The sequence below is a fragment of the Perognathus longimembris genome, chromosome 17 (genome assembly GCF_023159225.1).
Source record: "Perognathus longimembris pacificus isolate PPM17 chromosome 17, ASM2315922v1, whole genome shotgun sequence".
NCBI classification, from domain to species: domain Eukaryota; kingdom Metazoa; phylum Chordata; class Mammalia; order Rodentia; family Heteromyidae; genus Perognathus; species Perognathus longimembris.
The window spans coordinates 14608482-14624325 of record NC_063177.1 but is presented as its reverse complement, the minus strand read 5'-3'; the positions used below and the strand labels follow the sequence as shown (position 1 = coordinate 14624325).

At 45.3% G+C, this 15844-nt stretch overlaps 1 non-coding gene across 1 annotated transcript; it reads right to left on the bottom strand.

Annotated features, from left to right (window-relative positions):
- Window positions 1-7237: 7237 nt before the first annotated feature.
- LOC125366639 lies at window positions 7238-7454 on the bottom strand. Its single transcript, XR_007213927.1, has one exon. It is a non-coding gene; the product is annotated as a small nucleolar RNA U3 (small nucleolar RNA).
- Between the last annotated feature and the right edge of the window lie 8390 nt (window positions 7455-15844).

Sequence of the window (15844 nt, the reverse complement as noted above, 5' to 3'; positions counted from 1 at the left end):
TTTTGCTCAAGGCTAGCACTCAGCCACAGCGCCACTTCTGGCCATTTTCTATATAGGTGGTACTTGGGAATCGAGTCCAGGGCTTCGTGTATATGAGGCAAGCACTCTTGCCACTAGGCCATATTCCCAACCTCCCCATTCTTTCTTTGCTGTGTGCACCTGTGAAATCTCTCACCTCTTCACCTGGAGATTTGTAACTAAGCACGTTTTCCAGCTCGGTTTTTGCTAGGAATTTGCAGGGTTGTTGTTTTTTTTTGTTTTTTTCACCTGGAAGATCCTTACAGCGCACTGATTGGATATATCCTTCATGAATTTTTTTCCCTGTGAATTTAGGCTCTCGGTAGATTGGGCGCAAATCCCTTTTGTGTTACTTTGTCGCTTGTGATTTGAGCAAGTTATCTGGCAGCCCCAGGCTTCACTTTTCCAACATGTAAAAACATCTCAACATGCCCTAAGCACATGAAACATTTAGAATATCGCCTAGCACTGTATCTTCACCCAAGATGTATGCTGCACCTGGCACTGTTGGCTCAAGCTTGTAACCCCAGACACTGAAGCGGCAGAGATTTGAGGATCACAGTTCGAATCCAGCCTGGGAAGGAAAGACCTTGAGACTCATGTCCAATTGGAGCTGTGGCTCAAGTGTCAGGTGCCTGAGCTGAGGCAACTAAATCATATTAAAGTTATTGGACTTTTTCTGAGATTAGGAAGCTGCTGGAGGGTTTTGTACGAGGAGGTAGCGTTATTGAATTTCATCGTAAAAGCCTAAGTCTGATTGGGCACCGGGGGCTCACACCTATAATCCTAGCTTCTCAGGAGGCCAAAACCTGAGGATCATGGTTCAAAGCCAGCCAAGGCAAGAAAGTCTGTGAGACTCTTATCTCTAAATAACTACAAAAAAAATATTGAAGGGCTGGGAGTATGGCCTAGTGGCAAGAGTGCTTGCCTCATGTACATGAAGCCCTGGGTTCGATTCCCCAGCACCACATATATGGAAAACGTCCAGAAGGGGCGCTGTGGCTCAGGTGGCAGAGTGCTAGTCTTGAGCGGGAAGAAGCCAGGGACAGTGCTCAGGCCCTGAGTCCAAGGCCCAGGACTGGCCAAAAAAATAAATAAATAAATTGAAGCCAGAAGTGGAGCTATGGCTCAAGTGGTAGAACACTAGCTTTGAGCGCAAAGGCTCAGGGACAGTGTCCAGGCCTTTAGTTCAAACCCCAAGACCAGAAAAAAAAAAAAAAAGCAAAATAAAACATAGGTCTGTGCAGGGTGCTGGTGGCTCACAACTATCAATCTTAGCTACACAAGAGGCTCTCAGGAGACTTTTCTCTCCAATTAACCAGCAAAATGCCAGAAGTGGAAGGGTGTGGTTCAAGTGCAAAGCCCACTTGCCTTGAGTAGAAAAAGCTAAGCAAGGAGCTAGGAATATGGCCTAGTAGCAAGAGTGCTTGCCTCCTATACATGAAGCCATGGGTTCGATTCCTCAGCATCACATATATAGAAAATGGCCAGAAGTGGCGCTGTGGCTCAAATGATAGAGTGCTAGCCTTGAGCAAAAAGAAGCCAGGGACAGTGCTCAGGCCCTGAGTCCAAGGCCCAAGACTGGCAAATAAAAAAGAAAAAGCTAAGCAAGACCATGAGGCTCTCCCTGAGTTCAAGCCCCACTACTGGCAAAGACAAAAGCAAAACCATGGGTCTGGTTTCATGTGCTAACCCCAAAAGAGACCATTAGGAAGCTATTATGAGTTTGGTATATGGCTCAGTGGCAAAGCACTTGCTTTCCATTCTCAACAACAGAGATGGAGGGCTGGGGATATGGCCTAGTGGCAAGAGCGCTTGCCTTATATACATGAAACCCTGAGTTCAAGTCCCCAGCAACATATATACAGAAAATGGCCAGAAGTGGTGCTGTGGCTCAAGTGGCAGAGTGCTAGCCTTGAACAAAAAGAAGCCAGGGACAGTGCTCAGGCCCTGAGTCCAAGGCCCAGGACTGAAAACAAAACAAAAGCCAGAAATGGAAATAAGTTGGCCGATTTAAGACACTGTGCATGACTGAGCTTAACACTGTCCTCTCACATAGACATGCGCCCTGCCATAGCAGCCCTTGGTCCTCAGTCTTTGGTCTGTTGCAGCACTGGAGACAGGTGTTTGTTTTTATTTATTTATTTATTTATTTATTTATTTATTTATTTATTTTTGCCAGTCCTGGCAGGCCTGGAGGCAGTTACCTCCCCTTTCCCTGAGGTCACATCCTAATCCACCTGGCCACACCCCTCACCCCTGCCCTAGATGAGGCAGGGCTGGGTGAGGGTGGTTCCTTCTCTCCCTTCTCCAAGCATCATCTTGGCCACAGGCCAGCAGTTCGGTAATAAACTGTTCTGTCCTACCTGAATACCATGTGGTGTTCTCCTTTACCGGATACCTACTTAAAAAACCAAACAACTGGAAATGCAAGTTCAGGGACTCCCACACTAGACTTCCTACTCAGAAACAGGAGTTTACAAGCTCTTTCAGGGAATTCCGAAGGGCACTGAAGTCTTGTAGGTTAGGCCAGTATAAAATTTGTACTTGCTTCACAACAGCCAAGAGCAATTGTACCCTTCTCTCTTTCTCTTGAGAATAAATTGGGCCCAGCACGGGTGGCTCACACCTGTAATCCTAGCTTCTCAGAAGGATGAGAGCTGAGGACCAGGGTTCAAAGCTGGCCCAGGGGCTGGGGATATAGCCTAGTGGCAAGAGTGCCTGCCTCGGATACACAAGGCCCTAGGTTCGATTCCCCAGCACCACATATACAGAAAATGGCCAGAAGCGGCGCTGTGGCTCAAGTGGCAGAGTGCGAGCCTTGAGCGGGAAGAAGCCAGGGACCCAGTGCTCAGGCCCTGAGTCCAAGGCCCAGGACTGGCCAAAAAAAAAAAAAAAAAAAGCTGGCCCAGGCAGGAAAGTCTGTGAGACTCTTATCTCCAGTTAACCATCAGAAAACCAGAAGTGGTGCTGTTGCTCAAGTGGTAGAACACTAACCTTGAGCTGAAGGGTTCAGGGACAGTGCTTAGGCCCTGAGTTCAAGCCCCACGACCGACAGAGAGAGAATAAATTCGTTTTGTTTTGTTTTTGTTGCCAGTCCTGGGGCTTGAACTCAGGGCCTGAGCACTGTCCCTGGCTTCCTTTTGGTCAAGGCTAGCACTCTACCATTTGAGACACAGCGCCACTTCTGGCTTTTTTCTATATATATGGTGCTGAGGAATCAAACCCAGGGCTTCACGTATATGAGACGAGCACTTTACCACTAGGCCATAGTCCCAGCCCAAGAGAGAGAATAAATTGGAAGACTTGAGATTACAAAGATAACCTTGAACACATTCTGATTCTTTTTTGTCAGTTGTGGGGCTTTAACTCAGGTTCTGGGTGCTGTCCCTGACCCTTTTTGCTCAAGGCTAGCACTGTACCACCTCCTGTTTTGTGAAAGGTTAATTAAAAATAAGAGTCTCATGGAACTTCTGTCTGAGCTGGCTTCAAACCACAGTCCTCAGATCTCAGTCTCCTAAGTAGCTAGGATTACTGGTGTGAGCCACTGGCCTGATTTTTGTTCTTAAGCAGGTCCTTTGGAAAATGTAGGAATTACTGGAGACAAACAGCTGCCACAACAGTGGGTGAACTGATACTTTGAATCTCTTATTCTTCCATTCTTTGAACACATCTTTACTTTGTGTCAAAGAAATACAAACCCTGTGCCTCATGCTAGGGATGTATCCTTGAGGAAGATAAAGTCCTTGTGTGAAAAACAAGGAAAAGTGTAGCCCCTGAGCTCCTAGAAACAATAGGGCTTGTAAAATTTCACTGTCTTAGAGTTTACTCTTAACTTCTATAACTCCATTTTGGTGACTCCATGCTAGAGGGCTGCACCCCTACCCATGAGACTAGTTCCTTGTAGTCTGACATTTAAGAATATGTGTACCCCTTCTCTCTCTCTGTATCTAGGTAGCAACTATAGTAATGTATTAAATGATCATAGTAATAGATTATAGAAATAACCATAGTAGTAGTCATAGAAATGCCATGGTGACTGTCAGGTTGGTCCACTTATGATTGAGTATTGTTTTAGTCTGCTCATGCTTGCCTAGTTGATATTAGGGGAACATGGTAACAATTGTTAAAATAGAGTTGATATTAGGTCAGCCTGATTGTGAAATTCTGACTTGCTCTGACCCCCTGCATTGACACCCTGGGTCTGTACTTACTATGTGACTACCTGCTGTAGAATGCATAGTTTCTACCTTTAAAAACCCAGCCCTGGGGTCGCTCGATGCTGTTCTTTACCATCCCAGTGGTGGAGGGCAGACACTGTGCACAGCTAAATAAAGACTCCTCGCCCTATTGACTGAGTGCTGGTGACTTTCTTGTCATGGGTGCGAGTCCTGGGTGGCCAGGATACTGCATTTCGTGAATGGAGGTTCTGGCTGGGAAAGGAAGATAATTAGCAAGTAAACAGAACAAATTTAGGGGGTCATATGCACTGTGGAGAAAATCAAAGACAATAATGGACCATAGGAAGGAAAAGCCATGTTTCTGAGGTCTGAGGGTAAGAAGGGGCCATTCAGAGAGATCTGAGGCCAGAGAGTTCAAAACAGAGGAACATGTGTGATGGGCAGAGGTCTTAATGTAATGGGGGTCCCCCCAAGGGAGGGGACCACAATGTAATGGGGCCCAAGGGGGGATCCCCGGGGGAGGATCCCCCATCCCTCCAAGAGTCCACCACTCAGAGACAGTCTCAAGTAAAATGATGGATTTATTGGGGAAGTAAAAAGTATACTGACTGGCCAGGGTCACAGCCCAGACTCGGGAGCTGAAACTGCCACTGTAAAAAGCAGGCTGGCCAGCCAGGGCCAGAGCCCAGACTCTGGAGCTGGGACCATGCGCCCCGGGGCCAAGCTGGGGGCCCAGTTATAAAGGCAAATACCACATGGTCAAGCCTGCCACATGCAGGTGGTCAATGAGGTTACAACACTTACAGAGCATGCCAGGTCACACGCAGGTGGCCAATGGGGTTACATTCTGCCTTATAGCAACTGTTTGAACCAACTTACCACTTTAGGGCCTGGGAATATGGCCTAGTGGTAAAGTGCTCGCCTCGTGTACATGAAGCCATGGGTTCGATTCCTCAGCACCACATATGTAGAAAAAAGCCGGAAGTGGCACTGTGGCTCAAGTGGCAGAGTGCCAGCCTTGAGCAAAAGGAAGCCAGGGACAATGCTCAGGCCCTTAGTTGAAGCCCCAGGACTGGAAAAATAAGTAATTTAAAAAAGTCTCACAGAGTTTCCTGCCCAGGCTGGCTTTGAACTTCGACCCTCTGATCTCAGCCTCCTAAGTAGCTAAGACTACAGGTGTGAAGACTGGCACCTGGCTAAAACAAAGTTTTAAAGTCTGATAGACATTTTGACACATTTTCTTCAGTGGATACATCTTGACTTCAGCCGACACCTGTGAAAGCACTTCCTTAATCAAGACAGTGATTCCCTCATTGCCCCAGAAGTTCCTTCTGTCCTTTTGTAAATTCCTTTCCTCCCTTACATCCCCAAATGCCCTAGCACCCATCCTGTCACCATAGACTAGACTGAGTTCCCTAGAAATTTATATAAATGGAACCATACTGTGTTATTCAGCTTTATTACTACAACAAAATACTTGAATCAATTCACAAATAAAAATGGTTGCTTTGAGTTCCTAGTTATAGAGGTTCCAGCCCATGACTGGCTCCAATCATTTTTTTTATTTTAATTTTTTTACCAGTCCTGGAGCTTGGAATCAGGACCTGAGCACTTCCCTGGCTTCTTTTTGCTCAAGGCTAGCACTATCTCTTGGGCCACAGTGCCATTTACGGCTTTTTCGGTTTATGTGGTGCTGAGGAATTGAACCCAAGCCTTGATGCCTGCTAGAGCCACTTTCCCAGACAGGGCTCCAATCTTTTGGCCTGTGGCAAGACAACAGTGGGGGAAAACTGCTCACCTTACAGCCAGGATTTCCCGCATAATCCTCTTGTGGGTCATACCCACAACTACCTAAAAAACAGCCACTAGTCCAGATCACATCAATAGTTCCACGTAGGGACCCCAAGCTTTTGTGTCTTTGGAGGTCATTTAGTATGGTATATATGCTCTTTTTTGGTCTAATTCATTTTATTTGTCATCATAAAGATATATTAAGCATTTGCATTCAACTTTTCCTTTTTCTGTTTCCAATCAATGCTACTTTATGGCTATAGCACAGCTTATTTAACCACATGGACATTGGATGTTTCTGGCAGGAGGGCAGGGGAGAGAAGAGCCAGGGCCAGTGGCTCACACCTGTAATCCTAGCTACTCAGGAGGCTGAGATCTGAGAGTTGCTGTTTGAAGCAATCCTAGGCAGGAAAGTCTGAGACTCTTATTTCCAATTAAGCACCAAAAAGCCAGAAGTGGAGCTCAAGTGATAGAATGCTAGCTAGCCCCTGAGTTTCTGTCTTTCCTATTTTCTTTCTTTCTCTCTCTCCCACTCTTTCCGCCCCTGCCCCCTCCATTCTTTCTCTCTCTCCACCCGGCCGATTCAACCTGTACTGTGCTGTCCTGTCCCCTGGGGCTTGAACTCAGAGCTTGAGCACTCACTGTCCCTGAGCTTCTTTTGCTCAAAACTAGCAGTCTGCCACTGGAGCAGAGCATTTTGTTTTTGTAGTACTGAGAAATGAACCCAGGCCTTCATGTATGCTAGGCAAGCACAGGAACCACTAAGCCACATTCCAAGGCTGTCATTTTTCACAAATACAATAATTTCATCTTTATCACTGTTATTATCAGCAGACTAACCAAGGGCTCTGATAGATGAGGAAAAAGAATAAAGGGTTAAAACTATGTCTGTAATCTGATGTCTAACCCTAGCTATTTAGGAGGTCAAAACCTGAGGAGGGAAAGTTTGGAAGCAGGCCAAGTAACCTATGAAAAAAATCTCAGGGCCCATTAACCAATAAAATCCGGGAAATGGAGTTGTCGCTTAAGTGGTAGAAGGTCTACATTGAGCTGCTCACAGGAACAAGACAATATTGGTTCCCCTTTCTGCCAAATATAAGTGGTAACACTTTTTCTTACAGGCGAAGTACTGAAGGAATCAACTTAAAGCAACACAATAATAAACAAAGCTTAAGCAGACTTCCCCAAAACGCGCGCTCTCAGAGCCGTTCTTGGGAGCTTTCTTTGTTACCCAATTTAAAACGAGAGCCACTCAGAATGCATTCTCTCCCTCTTACTCTCTACAAGAAGAGAGAAGAACGATCATCAATGGCAAAAGGCAGTTGTAGTAAAACAACACCTGATGCCGGCTTCACGCTCAGAAGAGAATGCTTCATCTCCTCCTCGTGGTTCTCGGTGCTCTACACGATCAGTGAGATTTCTCTAGTAACATACTATAGAAATGATCCCTGAAAGTATAGTCTTAATTCGACAGTGCCCGTCGCTCCCTAGTCAGGAAAACGTTTACATATTTAGCTGACGGTGAGCTATTCATAAATTATCTTCCCCCAATTCAGGTATGTATCTGTCTATATATTGTATTAAATATCTTTTTTTCGGAGTTTACAGAGAATTTTAAACACTTTTCAGACTTTGAAGTCATTTCAAATGTTATGTTCATTAGCATGCAGTGACTGACCAACCAATCGCTCGCTAGCTGTTTCCAACTCCGCCCCTCTCCACTTCCGTGGCGCGTAATGTTTGCGCATGAGTTCTGACGTGTACAGAGTGCGCGGCAGGGTTGAGGATGGAGTTCAACGACGCCGCGCTTCATCTATCATGTCGAAAGCCTCGGGTTCAATTCCCAACGCCCTTTAAAAAGCAAGTAAGAAAAAACACCATCTCTCGAGTTTTTAGTGCCCCAGCCCCAGCCTTCTGCTTTTTGTTGGTTAATTGGAGATAAAGATCAGCTTCCTGCCAGGGCTCGCTCTCAAACTCAATCCTCAGCGTTTTTAGTATCCAGGGTTACGTGTGAGCCACTGGTGTCCAGCTTGAATGTCTTTCCTTGTTTCTTTCAAACCAAGGAATTTGTATTCTATGACACATGTTAGGATATTATGTCCCTGCTTTAAGATTCAGTGGTTTTTCTACCTCCGGTTGAGGGAAAACTTCCTATGTATTTACAAGGCCCTTCATGGTCTGGCCCACACTCACTTAAATCTTATTTTGTCCTACAACACCCTCATTCCAGTCAAATAGCCCTCCTGCAGACCTACCTTCTTATAGACCTCAGACATACTGGCCTCATACTAGCCCTGCTCCTTCTACCACAGGATTTTTGCATAAGTTTGTTGTTGTTGTTTTTAACAGAGAATCTCCCCCTCTTCCCAATCTCTGACCTGCAACTTCAGTTCATCATTCAGAGTCCCAAGTATCATTGTCTCATAGGACCCTTGCTCTGACCTCAACAGAACACCTCTGATATGTGATTTTTAAAAACAAAATTAATTAATTTTGACAATACTGGGGTTTCAATTCAATACCTCACACCCTTGTTCCAAATGAATGAGTCCAAGTACACAAAACTAGGCTACATAGGGATCATTGGACATTCATAAGCCATAGAGAAAAAAATAAGTCACCAAAAAATACTACCCAAACAGTGGGGAGGGGTAGTTTAAGAATGATGACCTAGGGGCTGGGAATATGGCCTAGTGGCAAGAGTTTGTGCCTCGCATACACAAAGCCCTGGGTTCAATTCCTCAGCACCACATATATAGAAAACGGCCAGAAGAGGCGCTGTGGCTCAAGTGGCAGAGTGCTAGCCTTGAGCAAAAAGAAGCCAGGGACAGTGCTCAAGCCCTGAATCCAAGGCCCAGGACTGGCAAAAAAAAAAAAAAAGAATAACAACCTAGGGCTGGGAATGTGGCTTAGTGGTACAGTGCTTGCCTAGCATGCATGAAGCCCTGGGTTTGATTCCTCAGTACCACATAAACAGAAAAAGCCAGAAGTGATACTATGGCTCAAGTGGTAGAGTGCTATTCTTGAGCAAAAGAAGCTCAGGACAGTGCCCAGGCCCTGAGTTCAAGCCCTAGGACTGGACGAAAAAAAAAAAAAAAAAGAATGACAGCCGGAGGCCCCTACCCTTACATTTTTTGTTTGTTTGTTTTTGCCAGTCCTGGGCCTTGGACTCAGGGCCTGAGCACTGTCCCTGGCTTCTTTTTGCTCAAGGCTAGCACTCTGCCACTTGAGTCACAGCGCCACTTCTGGCCATTTTCTGTATATGTGGTGCTGGGGAATCGAACCCAGGGCTTCAAGTATACGAGGCAAGCGCTCTTGCCACTAGGCCATATCCCCAGCCCCCTACATTTACATTTTAAGAGGCAGACTAAGAAAGAAAAAAAAAAGCCAAAAAGCAGGGGCATCAGAATGACTTCATCTCAGATTAGTTAAAGAGAGCAGAAGCCGACTCCATCTTCTCTAAGATCTCCCCCACCCTATCCAGGGAAGTTTCCCTTCACATAAGATTGTGTAAACTGTTTTACCACCTTAGTAGGAGAATGCTCAAGGCTAAACCTGTGCCATCCCATGAGTAGGCGTATCCACTTGCATCATGGGAGCCCCACCAAATCCATGCGCCAATTCTAACTAGAATGATAGGTTGGTTCAAACAGATACTATGAGACAGACTGTAACTCCATTGGCCACCTGCTTGTGACCTGGCATACTCTGTAAGTGTTATAACCTCATTGGCCACTTGTGTGTGGCAAGCTTGATCATGTGGTGTTTGCCTTTATAACTGGACCCCTAGCTTGGCCCAGGGCACGCTGGCCAGCCTGCTTTTTATGGTTGCAGTCCCAGCTCCCGAGTCTGGGCCATGACCCTGGCCGATCGGTATACTTTTTATTTCCCCAATAAATCCATCTTTTTACTTGAGACTGTCTCTGAGTGGTGGACTCTTGGAGGATGGGGGATGTCCCCCCCCCCAGACCCCATTACATTGTGTTCCCCTCCCCTAGGAGGACCCCATTACAGTAAGGAAGACCTGGAAGAAATCAGTCATGGTGTCAAGGAACTAAGAATTTCAGTCAGAGCATAAGAAGTGACAAGTCCATCTTCCTAAATTCAGTGACTGAAAACTTGTTTGTTAGTTTGTGGAAATCAAGTGAAAGGTGTAGGGAACCCCCTTTATTTGAGTCCCTAGAAACAGCAGGCTTAGACAAAGTAGTGGGCCTGGGGAAGGGCAAACATAAGTTGGTTGACCTTTGCAAAAGAAAAGAATGAGGAAGACCACTCAGTTTGCATGTTTTAGTTTAGGAGAAGTCCCAGAAAGAGAAAGATCTAAGGTGAATTAAGTTGAACGGGGGCTGGGAATATGGCCTAGTGGTAAAGTGCTCGCCTTGTATACATGAAGCCCTGGGTTCGATTCCTCAGCACCACATATATAGAAAAAGCCAGAAGTGGCACTATGGCTCAAGTGATAGAGTGCTAGCCTTGAGCAAAAAGAAGACAGGGACAGTGCTCAGGCCCTGAGTTCAAGCTCCAGCACTGACAAAAAAAAAAACAAACCAAAAAAACAAAAAGCAAAACATGAAGTTAAACAGGTAAATACCAGGCTGGGAATATGGCCTAGTGGCAAGAGTGCTTGCCTCATATACATCAAGCCCTGGGTTGATTCCCCAGCACCACATATATAGAAAATGGCCAGAAGTGGCGCTGTGGCTCAAGTGGCAGAGTGCTAGCCTTGAGCAAAGAGAAGACAGGGACAGTGCTCAGGCCCTGAGTCCAAGGCCCAGGACTGGACAACAAAACAAAAAAAACAGGTAAATACCAGTCACACCCAGAACCAAGAGTTGTATTGCTTTGGTTGCTTTTTTAGGGGAGCTAACTGGAATTGTAATCACTAACAACTATTCTGCTTCTGTATGTCTGCTTGCTTGCTTTGCCTAGCTTGCCAGTCCACCTGCGTGTGGTACATGTGATTTTTGCCTTCAAAAACCCAGCCTTACTGAGGCCTAGTGCTGTTTGTCACCATCCTGGTGGTGGCAATCAGATGCTATGCACAGCTAAATAAAAGACTCCTAGCCCAATTGACTGCGTGCTGGTGACTATTGTTGTGGGTTCAAGGCCCACCTGGGTATCCAGTATACAAGTTTACTCGTTAGTCTAAGAGTAATGGAGAGCAGAAAAGAAGAGGGGTAGGAACATACCATCATCTAGAAACCAATTAAACTTTTTTTTTTTTTGGTGCTGATTCTATGGCTTGAACTCAGAGCCTGGGTGCTGTCTTTGAGATTTTTTTGCTCAGGGCCAGCACTCTCACTAGGCCACAGCTCCACTTCTGGCTTATCTGTGATTAAGTGGAGATTAAGTGCAGTCTTTCCTGCCTGGGCTGGCTTCAAACACAGCCTTTTTTTTTTGGTCAGCTATGGGGCTTGGATTCAGTGCCTGGGCACTGTCCTTGAACTCTTTTGCTCAACACTAGTTGCTCTTATGGCTCAAAATGAGCCACAGCTCCACTTCCAGGTTTCTTGTATTAATTGAAGAGTCTTAGGACTGACAACAACAACAAAAGTCTCAAGTACTGGCCAAGGCTGGCTCAGGATGGCTTTGAACTGCAATTCTCAGATCTCCTAAGTAGCTAGGATTATAGGTGTGAGCCACCAGCACCCAGCCATATAAACCACTTTTAAGCCTTTTTTAAGCCACAGTTTAGTAATGTTAAGTCCATTTACATTGTTTTGCAACTAAATCCCAGAATATTTTTCACACTGCAAAACTGAAACTTTGTACCCCTTAAAGAGCTCCTCATTTTCCTGTTCCTATGAACTCTACTGCCCCGAATACAGGCAGGATCCTACAGTGTTCTTTTTTTTTTTTTTTTGCCAGTCCTGGGGCTTGGACTCAGGGCCTGTCCCTGGCTTCTTTTTGCTCAAAGCTAGCACTCTGCCACTTAAGCCACAGTGCCACTTCTGGCCGTTTTCTGTATATGTGGTGCTGGGGAATTGAACCCAGGGCCTCATGTATACAAAGCAGGCACTCTTGCCACTAGGCCATATCCCCAGCCCCATTGTTCTTTTCTTGTGGCTAGCTCATTTCAAGTTTCATCCATGTTGTAGCCTGTGATAGAATTTAATGCTTTTTTTCTTCACTTGTTCAATGTCTAAGACATATTTGAATAAAATAAATAAAAGGAACACAATGTTTCTAAAAAGACTTTGCCAACCTAGTCACAGTAACTGGTAATCTGCAGATGGTATCTGATCAGACACCTTTCATTCTCCCCCTGTAGTCAGAAGTAAAAAAGTATATGAGTGGGGCTGGGAATATGGCCTAGTGGCAAGAGTGCTTGCCTCATATACATGAAGCCCTGGGTTCAATTCCTCAGCACCACATATATAGAAAATGGCTAGAAGTGGCGCTGTGACTCAAGTGGCAGAGTGCTAGCCTTGAGCATAAAGAAGCCACGGACAGTACTCAGGCCCTGAGTTCAAGGCTCAGGGCTGGCAAAAAAAAATGGACAAGTGGTTTAGGAAACAAAACTAGCTTTCTTCCTTCCTTCTCCTTGCACCAGGATTTGACTTCAGGGCCTCACACTTGCTAGGTTGGTACTCTACCACCTGAACCACACTTCCAATCCAGCTTTTGGATGGTTTTTGTGGAGATAGAATTTCTTATACTTTTCTGCCTGGTGGGGGGTGGGGTGCTTGGCACCTTGATCCTCAGGATCTCAGCCTCCTGAGTAACTGTGATTACAAGTATTCTTTTGCTGCCTGTGGGGCAATGTCCTAATCTTAGATGTTGTACCCAAAGGGTTGAAGAGCATCTGGAACCCCTCACACAGTGACAGCAATTACACTCAGCATCTTGTTATACCAGGTGTCCAGAATTTTCTTCCAATGATTGACCCAATGGTATTCCACTGTAAATGCATCAATGGACAGTTGTGTCATTCCCCAACTGGTTACTGTGAATAATGTGGCTAAAATCTGGGTGTAGAAAAAATCTCTTTCAGACACTCCTAGGCTTTATTTTTTTTATTTATTATTATTATTATTATTGGCCAGTCCTGGGGCTTGGACTCAGGGCCTGAGCACTGTCCCTGGCTTCTTTTTGCTCAAGGCTAGCACTCTGCCACTTGAGCCACAGCGCCACTTCTGGCCATTTTCTGTATATGTGGTGCTGGGGATTCGAACCCAGGGCTTCATGTATATGAGGCGAGCACTCTTGCCACTAGGCCATATCCCCAGCCCACACTCCTAGACTTAAAAAAAATGATAGCTGTGGGAACTGAAGCTAAGGGAACTGAACTCTCAGATCTCAGCTTTTTCAGTAGCTAGGATTACAGATGTGAGTCATTAGCACTTGATAAATTAAGCTATTTCTTTTTTTTTAATAAAAAATTTATTTGTTTGTATTTCTCATGGTCCTGTGGCGGCTGAGAGTCAAGGGTGAGATGCAAGTGGGGTGAGTTTTTTTTATTTTTATTTTTGCCAGTCCTGGGGCCTTGGACTCAGGGGCTGAGCACTGTCCCTGGCTTCCTTTTGCTCAAGGCTAGCACTCTGCCACTTGAGCCACAGCGCCACTTCTGGCCATTTTCTGTATACGTGGTGCTGGGGATTCGAACCCAGGGCTTCATGTATACGAGGCGAGCACTCTTGCCAGTAGGCCATAGCCCCAGCCCTAGGCTTTGGATCTTAAGTGTCTCCCAAAGGCTCATGTATCAAAGACTTGGCTCCCAGGTGATACTGCTATGGGGAGCTGGGGGGAGGAAGGTAGGTTGCTGGGGCGTGTCCTTGGAGGGCACATTGGGATCCTGGGCCTGTCTTTTCTCTCTTTCCCCGCCACCATAAGTTGAACATTTTTGCTCCACCATGCCATCCATCCCCACTATGATGTTCTACCTTGAGCCAGGCCCACAAGCGATGGAGCCAGCTGACCAGGGACAAAAATCTCAGAAACCATGAGCCAAAATAAACTTCTTTCTCTGTATAACTTGCTTCTCTCAGGTATTTTCTCATAGTCACAGATGGAGGGAAAACTGACTAATGCATGGGTGAAACAACCCTTTTATTGTTGCAGCCCACATCCATACACTTTGGGCTATTTTTTTTTTTATTTTATCAATTCGGCCCAAACTCTTTACATTACTACAGTGTGAGCATGGTGAGGACTCCAGAGAGCACTCACAATGAGACAATCACTGGTTTTTTTTTTTTGTGTGTGTTTTTGTTGTTGTTGTTGTTGTGTGTGTGTGTGTGTGTGTGTGTGTGTGTGTGTGTGTTTGTCTGGTTTGTGGGTGAATGAAAGGACATGTGGAAAGCCCAGAAGCATAGGGCCAAGCATACAGTAGGCCCCTGATAAATGTGAGTTTTCTGTGGATCCCAGCTGGTTCACTGAAATTCTAGGTGAATACAGAGATAGGAAGACAGCAGGACAGGAAGTGTTGAAGACATAAGGGCTTGGTTGGCATACCATTGTATTAGTTGCCAGGTGTGAACCGGGAAGTGTCACTACACTTCCCTGAGCACATTTCACTCTGTGAAATGATGGTGCCTGCCTCAGAGTCATTGTGAAATTCAGAGATGGGCGCAATGTCTCAGAACTTCATACTCAGTTCTAAGTACTTCAGAGGTAAAATTTGTGTAATTCCATAATGACTCATCGAGACAGGTGCCCATGGAGAAATTCAACCCAAGAAATGTTTAGAGATGTGACAGATAGGCATCAGAGACATGGCTCAGTTGGTAGAGCACTAGCCAATGAGCAAAAGTAGCAGATAATGAGTTCAAATCCCAGTGTCAGATCCAAAAGAACAAAAAAAACTAGAAGTGGAGCTGTGCCTCAATTAGTAGCATGCTAGCCTTGAGCAAAAAAGCTCAAGGACAGAGCCCAGGCCCTGAGTTCAAGTCCTAGGACTGGCACAAAAAAATAAAAAAAGAGAGAAGAAAAGGGGTTGGAGGTGTGGCTCAATTGATAGAGCAGTAGCCAATTAGCAAAAGAGGCAAGTACCAAGTTCCAGTACAAGAAATGGACCTAAAAAAAAAAAAAGATGTGACAAGGTGTCCTGGCTAGTAAGAAACAGTCAGATTAGACCAGGTGGGTGATAGTGATAGAGGCAGTACCCTGCTACAGAGCAAAAATCAGGGCACACTCCCTCTCTCCTGTCACAACCACTGAAAAGTGCTGTCCATGTCACACAGCATGGCATGCGGGGACCCCTGTGAAGGACAGATATTATCCTGAACATGATGGCCAATACAGTCAGATGTCTATCTGAATTTGAATCCTGGTTATTAATTTGCTATGTCATAGTGCATTACTTCTCCATGGTTGTGTAAAGAAGAGTCCAAAATTTATAGGCTTAAAGCAGCCAAAATTCATTGTCTTATTTTTTTCTTTTAAAAAAATTGTGCATGTGTGTGTGCACATGCTCGCACGCATGCTTGCACATAAGTACTGGAGTCTGAAGTCAGAACTTGAGCCCTATTCCTTAGCTTTTTCACTCAAGGCTGCTGTTCTACTGCTTGAGCCATGCCTCTATTTCCAGCCTTTTAGAAGCTAATTGGAGATGAGTTTCAAGGACTTCCCTGCCCAGCTGGCTTCAAATTGCAATTCTTAGATCTTAGTCTCCCTTGGAGCTAAGATTTATAGGTGTGAGCCAGTTGCTTCCTGAGTTATGAACCTGAAAGCCCTTTCGCCAAGTAGTTCAGAGCCAGAGTGTCACATAGTTCTTAGTCTCAATGTTCTCAAAAAGCCTTTAATGACTATAGTAGATGTTTTTCACTACTGTGATGATATGCCTGAGGCTGACTACGTATGAAGAAAGGAAGTTTATTTGGCTGACAGTTCCAGATGTTTTAAAGTTCAAGATT